Below are 6,545 nucleotides of genomic sequence, written 5' to 3' on the forward strand. Positions count from 1 at the left end.
AACAAACTGAGGGTTCTAGAGGGGAGGGGGGGAGGGGGATGGGTTAGCCTGGTGATGGGTATTGAGGAGGGCACGTTCTGCATGGAGCACTGGGTGTTATGAACAAACAATGAATCATGGAACACTGCACCAAAAACTAATGATGTAATATATGGTGATTAACATAACAATAAAAAAATTAAAAAAAAAAAAAGAATCCCAATAGGGGCACCTGGGTGGCTCAGTCATTAAGCGTCTGCCTTTGGCTCAGGTCATGATCCCAGGGTCCTGGGATCGAGCCCTCCATCGGGCTCCCTGCTCAGCTGGAAGCCTGCTTCTCCCTCTCCCTCTCCCCCTGCTTGTGATCCCTCTCTCGCTTTGTCTCTCTCTGTCAAATAAATAATAAATAAAATCTAAATAAAATAAAAATAAAATAAAATGAATCCCCCTCCCCAAAATGGGGAGAAGGCATGGCCACATCCTGCCCTGCCCCTGCTCCGTGGCTGGTTCCCTGTGGGCGGGTGCCTCGGGCGGGACCAGAAGACATGGGTGCTACCTGGGGGAACCCCTGATGGGTGCGGCTGGCATTGTGCCTCGCGGGTTTAGTGCTGTCTCTCTACGCGCTGCACGTGAAGGCACCGCGCGCCCAGGACTGGGATTACCGCGCGCTCTGCGACGTGGGTACCGCCATCAGTTGCTCGAGCATTTTCTCCTCCAGGTGGGGCCGGGGCTTCGGACTGGTGGAACACGTGCTCGGTCAGGACAGCATCCTCAATCAATCCAATAGCATATTTGGTTGCATCTTCTACACTTTACAGCTGTTGTTGGGTTGCCTCCGGGCCCGCTGGGCATCTATCCTGCTGGTGCTGAGTTCCCTGGTGTCTCTTGTCGGTTCTGTCTACCTGACCTGGATCCTATTCTTTGTACTCTATGATTTCTGCATCGTTTGCATCACCACCTATGCCATCAGTGTAGGCCTGGTGGTGCTCAGCTTCCGGAAGGTCCAGGAACCGCAGGGCAAGGTCAAGGGGCACTGAGCCCTCACCCAAGCCAGGCTGACCTCATGCTCTGCTTTGGCATGTGAACCTTGACCAAGGGGGCCATGTCTGGGTCCTTAGAAGAGTCTGCAACCCGACCCCACCATACTCCCACACAGGACAATGGACCAAATGTGCCACTCTTTCCTCCACGCTAGTGCCTCTGGCTCTGTCCCCAAGGGCCGGTTTCCGAAACTCCTGCCATTGCCCAAGGAGGGAAGGTTCTGAGCCATAAAAATTTCTTAAATAAACTGAAAAAAAAAAAAAGCTGAAATCAAGAGTTTGACACAGAACCAAATGAGCCACCCAGGCTCCCCTAAAAGCAATGTTTTTCAATATTCAATTAAAAAAGACATACCACCAACATAGAAGGTAAATGTATTTCATTCTCCCAAACACATATTTTTATATAAGTATCCTCAATTATCTATGCAAGAGACTGATATTTCAAGAATAAATGATTCATGGGGTGCCTGGCTGGCTCAGTAGCGTGTGACTCTTGATCTCAGGGTCGCGAGCTCAAGCCCCAGGTTGGGTGAAGAGCTCACTTAAAAAAAAAGAAAGGCGGGGCTGGATAGCATAGTCAGTTCAGTGGCTGACTCTTGATTTTGGCTCAGGTGATGATCTCAGGGTTCTGGGATTGAGGTCAAAGTCGGGCCCCATGCTCAATGGGGAATCTGCTTGAGGATTTTCTCCCTTCTCCCTCTGCTTTTCCCCCAGCCCCTGCTCTCTCTCTCTCCCTCAAATAAATAAATCTTAAAAAAAAGAATAAATATGAATCTTACTTACAGTGCATTAAGAGTACAATGTTTACACTGAACACCTAGAACGTGTACTATAATTAAAGTAAAACTAAAAATTTATTCTAGAATACTCTCATTGCTTACATTCAACAAACAGATAAAACAGATGAAAGTCACAGAATCATGTTAAATTTATAAGAATTCACATATAACATAGATTAAATTATCAAAGAAAGGATTAAACTGACATCTTCACAGCTTTTTGTAGATTCAACATTTTTATGCCTCCACATACTGATAGCAGTAAGCATATTTCTTGACATCGTTCAATCTATTTAAAAAAATTGACTGTATAGAAGCCATAATTTATCAAGCAAGGTAACCAAGTGAAATAACAATTTTAATTAATATTGGCTTTTTAGAATTTCTTAAGAAAAGATATACAAAGATTGCTCAGCTGCCTATGAATAATTAAATTTCTTTACTTAAGCACTTTTAATACAGTAACTGCAGGCTTCATTTTGAAGTTTTTGTTAAAACGAACAATTGCTTACTCAGGGAAATCATCCTCAATAGTGGAGTATTTGGCTTGAATCACAGCCCATGATTCCTAAAGATATGTGAAGCCAGTGACTTGAATAAAGAGTATTTCTACCCTCCTTTTCAGTAACTTCTGTCTCAAAGTCCTTATATTCTTTGTAGACTTCAAGGTAAGCATGCAGCCACTGACCCTGGCGTTCCCTGTCTGGATAGAGAACATAGTCTACATCACTTGCACCTACAACTTCACTGAAATGATTTCTAATATCATGTAGCAAGTAGTTGTGTCAAGAATTTTGCAATCGATGAGCTGTATGTCACCTTGTTTCTCACTGTAGACTCTATTCTTACACAATAGCTCATTACAGCAAAGCACAACTAGTAATTTCAGGTTGGAAAGATTCTCCTTGAAATAAGTCATCTCCTTCTGAAGACTGAGGGCTTCGTATATTACTTAGGAACATGTTATTAATGCCTTTATCGGCAAATGCTGTAGGAATGAGAGAGAAATATACTCCCACCTGTAGCCATAGATTAGATTTGGGAATCCAACCATTGGGTGCATGACTAGTATGGGTTTTAGCAAGCTGATGAGCTATTCACCTGAAAAAGGCTGAGTTGCAGACACATTTTCGATCCAATGTTTTTCTCTGCATAGATTTATAGCATAGTTCATTACAAGGTACAGTAGAACTGTGGTGCACAGCTATGAGCTTGCAACACTCAAAACCTCTTCACTTCCTCATCTCACCAACTAACAAGTCAGTCTTATTATGATTACCTTTTCACCAGGACTGAATCTTCCATTATATTACCCACATCGCAGCCAGGAAATTTGTGATTTCATCTATAAAGATGAACAGGTCCCCTCCTGGGTGTGTGTGTGTGGGGGGGTTCCACTGTGGCCACAGGTGTTGAAGGTGGTTTAGAGATCCTCCTGGCAGCTCTGTTCCCCCTGATCCTGAATCATGATGTTCAACTTGAGCACCTCCAGGGAGCCCATTGATGTAACCGTCCAGGAGACAATAGAGACCACTGTACAGAAAGTGACAAAAACCACGGTGGGTGCTGACTAGCTGGCAGATACTTTTGTCCTGTGACTTCCTGAGAGACTCCAAGCATCTGATGCCTTCTGTTTAGGTGTTTACAATTTAGGATCTCACATTAGTTTACTCCAAATCACTGCTCCAAAGCTGGTTAATGTTCACCTCCTTTCCTCTCTATAGGATCAATAAAGATGTTTTTGTCCTCAAATTTTAGGCTTTGAGGTTGTGGCTGTGGCTCTGGTTTTACTGATGATAGGATATTCTTTGCTTTCCACTGTTCCGTTTGTTTCTTATTGATTCTATGGCTAAGAGAGGAATTTTAAAAACCTTTACTAGGCCCTCACCCAGATGAAAACTCAGGTAGTGTTTTCTTAATACAAAGCAGCAGTTTTCAATTCTGGCTGCACATTAGACTTGGAGGCGCTTTCAAAATTCCAGGGACCTGACTACATGCCAGGCCTTTAAACCAGAACTTTTGGAGCTAGACCGAGGCATCAGCCATTTAAAAAATTTCCCAAGTGATTCTAATGCTCACCCACCAACGTCGGGTCTCAGACTTCTTTCTCTATGTGTTTTTGTTTTGTTTGTTTCATTTTGTTTTTATTTGAGAATATGTGTAAATTTGTACCCTATCCACATAAATTTATCTTCGTGGAACCCATTCAATTATTTTTAGCATCAACAAATTTCAGTGAAAACTTATTTTTCCAATGTCTTCAATTGAGCTAATATCAGATTAAGACGAATTATTTTCACCGTGATACTGTTTTTAGGAACAAATAATTAGTACTAGAAAATATTAAATCATACAATATAGAGAGTAAGATTGAAAAAGATGCAGAGAGAAATGAGATTCATACTGAATAGTGCTTCATTCTGTTAGTTGAGGCTGCCATAACAAAGTACCACAGACTGGAGGCTTAAATGACAGAAATTAATTTTCTCACAGGTCTGGAGGTGAGAGGCCAAACTCAGGATGTCAGCACATGGTTTTTTCTGTTTTTTTTCTAGGCCTCTCTCCTTGGTTTATAGGTGTCTGCCTTCTCTCTGTGTCTGCACATAGTCTTCCCTCTGTACCTGTCTGTTTTTTTTTAAAGATTTTATTTATTTATTTGAGTGAGAGAGCATGTGCAGGGGGAGGGGCAGAGGGAGAGGGATAAACAGACTCCCCACTGAGCAAGGAGCTGACGAGGGCCTGACACGGGGCTCCACACGGGGCTCCACACGGGGCTCGATCCCAGGACCCCAGGATCACCACCTGAGCCAAAGGAAGACACTTAACCAGCTGAGCCACCCAGGCACCCCTGTCTGTCTGTGTCTTAATCGCCTCCTCTTATATGGACACCAGTCAGATTGGATCAGGGTCCACCTTTATTATCTCATTTTAACTTAATTAGCTCTTTAATAATCTATCTCGAAATTCAATAACATTCTGAGGTACCAGAGGTTAGGACTTTGACATACCATACATCAAATAACAAAACTTTGAGTATTATAACTATGCCAGAATTTTGAAATTATAAAATTAAAATAACAGATAAGGCATGAAATACAATTAAGTACAAAACTTTATCAAAAGTTTTCAAGTGTAGGTTACTTTTTTCATCACAAAGGTAGTATGTACTCATAGAAATTTGGAAAACAAATTTCCACAAATCTCCACAAAGTAGAGAGTAGCAGAACAAGTTTTCTACTACTTATAAGTATTCTTCATGTATTGATGCCTGTCCTCCTAGTCTTCTTCCTCTTCAAGTTAAAAAATAAACACAGTTGTTAAACATGATACATATGAAATGATACATTCTGCTTTTCGAATATTTACTCAATGTAATTTAAACATTTTCCCTTTTATACTTTTCATTAAAAGATTTTTAACAGGTGTATAATGCTACATCTAGTCAAGAGAAACAGTTTTTTCTTAACCATTCTGCTTCTGGTTAGACATTTGGATTATCAGTCAGTGTCCTACCAAGAAAACTGTACAATTAAACTGGGTAATTGAGGAGATTTTTGAAAAATAGACTTTATTTTTTAGAATAGTTTTGGATTTACATAAAAACTGGATGATAGTACAGACAGTTCTCACCTACCTTCCCACCCAATTTCTTTTATTAACATCTCACCCCAGTATGGTACATTTGCTGCAATTACTGAACCAATATTGATACTTTGCCCTTAACTAGAGCCCATAGTTTATTCAGATTTCCTTAATGTTCGTGAAATGTCTTTTTCTGTTTCAGGATCCCAACCAGGATACATTATATTAAGTAGTCAAATCCCCCTAGGCACCTCTTGGCCGTGATAGTTTCTTGACATTCTTTGTTTTTCATGACCTTGACAGTTTGAAGAATACTGGTCAGGTATGTTGTAGAATGCTACTCTAATGGACTTTTTCTGACTTTTTTTATGATTAGGCTATGGGTTTTGAGAAGGTCACAGGTGAAGTGCCATTTTCATTATGTCATATTAAGGGACCGTATGTTAGCTTGATTTATCACTGCTTGTGTTGACCTCAATCACCTGGCTGAAGTCATATTTGTCAGATTCCTCCACCGTAAAGTTACTCTCCCCCTCCCTTTCCATATGTATTTATTGGGAAAAAAGTCACTATGTACAGCCCACATTTAAAGAGTAGGTATTTATTCTCCCTCTCCTTGAAGGATATGTATCTATATATATTATTTAGACTTCTTCTGCAAGGGGGATTTGCCTTTTACCCCTATAAATTTTTTTTTATCAGTATGGACTAATGGATATATATGTTATTCTTTGGTTATAATATAATACTACGTTATTTTGTTGCTCACATATTTCCATCATTGGGTGCTCTTTCAGTTGGCTCCTATGTTCTTTTGACATAACCCCATCAATGTAGAATTTTTTAAGTATTTCCTTACTTTCTAACACTATAAGGTGCTGCAGGCTCATCTTGTATATTTCTGGTCCCAGTATTAGAATCAGCCATTTCTTCAAGGAGCCCTGGTTCTTTTATTGGAGAATAATATTAGAAACCAAATCTGAGCACTCGGTGTGCTCATTGTTATTGGGATATTGTTACTTTCTGACTCTCTCGGCTGTCAGAACAGGGAAATATATGCGTGTATACTAACTTATTTATAAATATCCCTATATATCAACATCTCTATTAAGCTAAACATGAGTTCATACTGATGTCTTCAACTATGATCCATTACCACATG

General features: G+C 40.4%; 2 pseudogenes; one reads left to right on the forward strand and one right to left on the reverse strand.

The window, feature by feature from the left end:
- Positions 1 to 524: 524 nt before the first annotated feature.
- On the forward strand, positions 525 to 1,016 carry LOC113925707 (annotated as a pseudogene).
- Positions 1,017 to 2,240: 1,224 nt separating this feature from the next.
- LOC113925479 lies at positions 2,241 to 3,302 on the reverse strand (annotated as a pseudogene).
- Between the last annotated feature and the right edge of the window lie 3,243 nt (positions 3,303 to 6,545).

Source organism: Zalophus californianus, chromosome 2 (assembly GCF_009762305.2).
Source record: "Zalophus californianus isolate mZalCal1 chromosome 2, mZalCal1.pri.v2, whole genome shotgun sequence".
NCBI lineage: Eukaryota > Metazoa > Chordata > Mammalia > Carnivora > Otariidae > Zalophus > Zalophus californianus.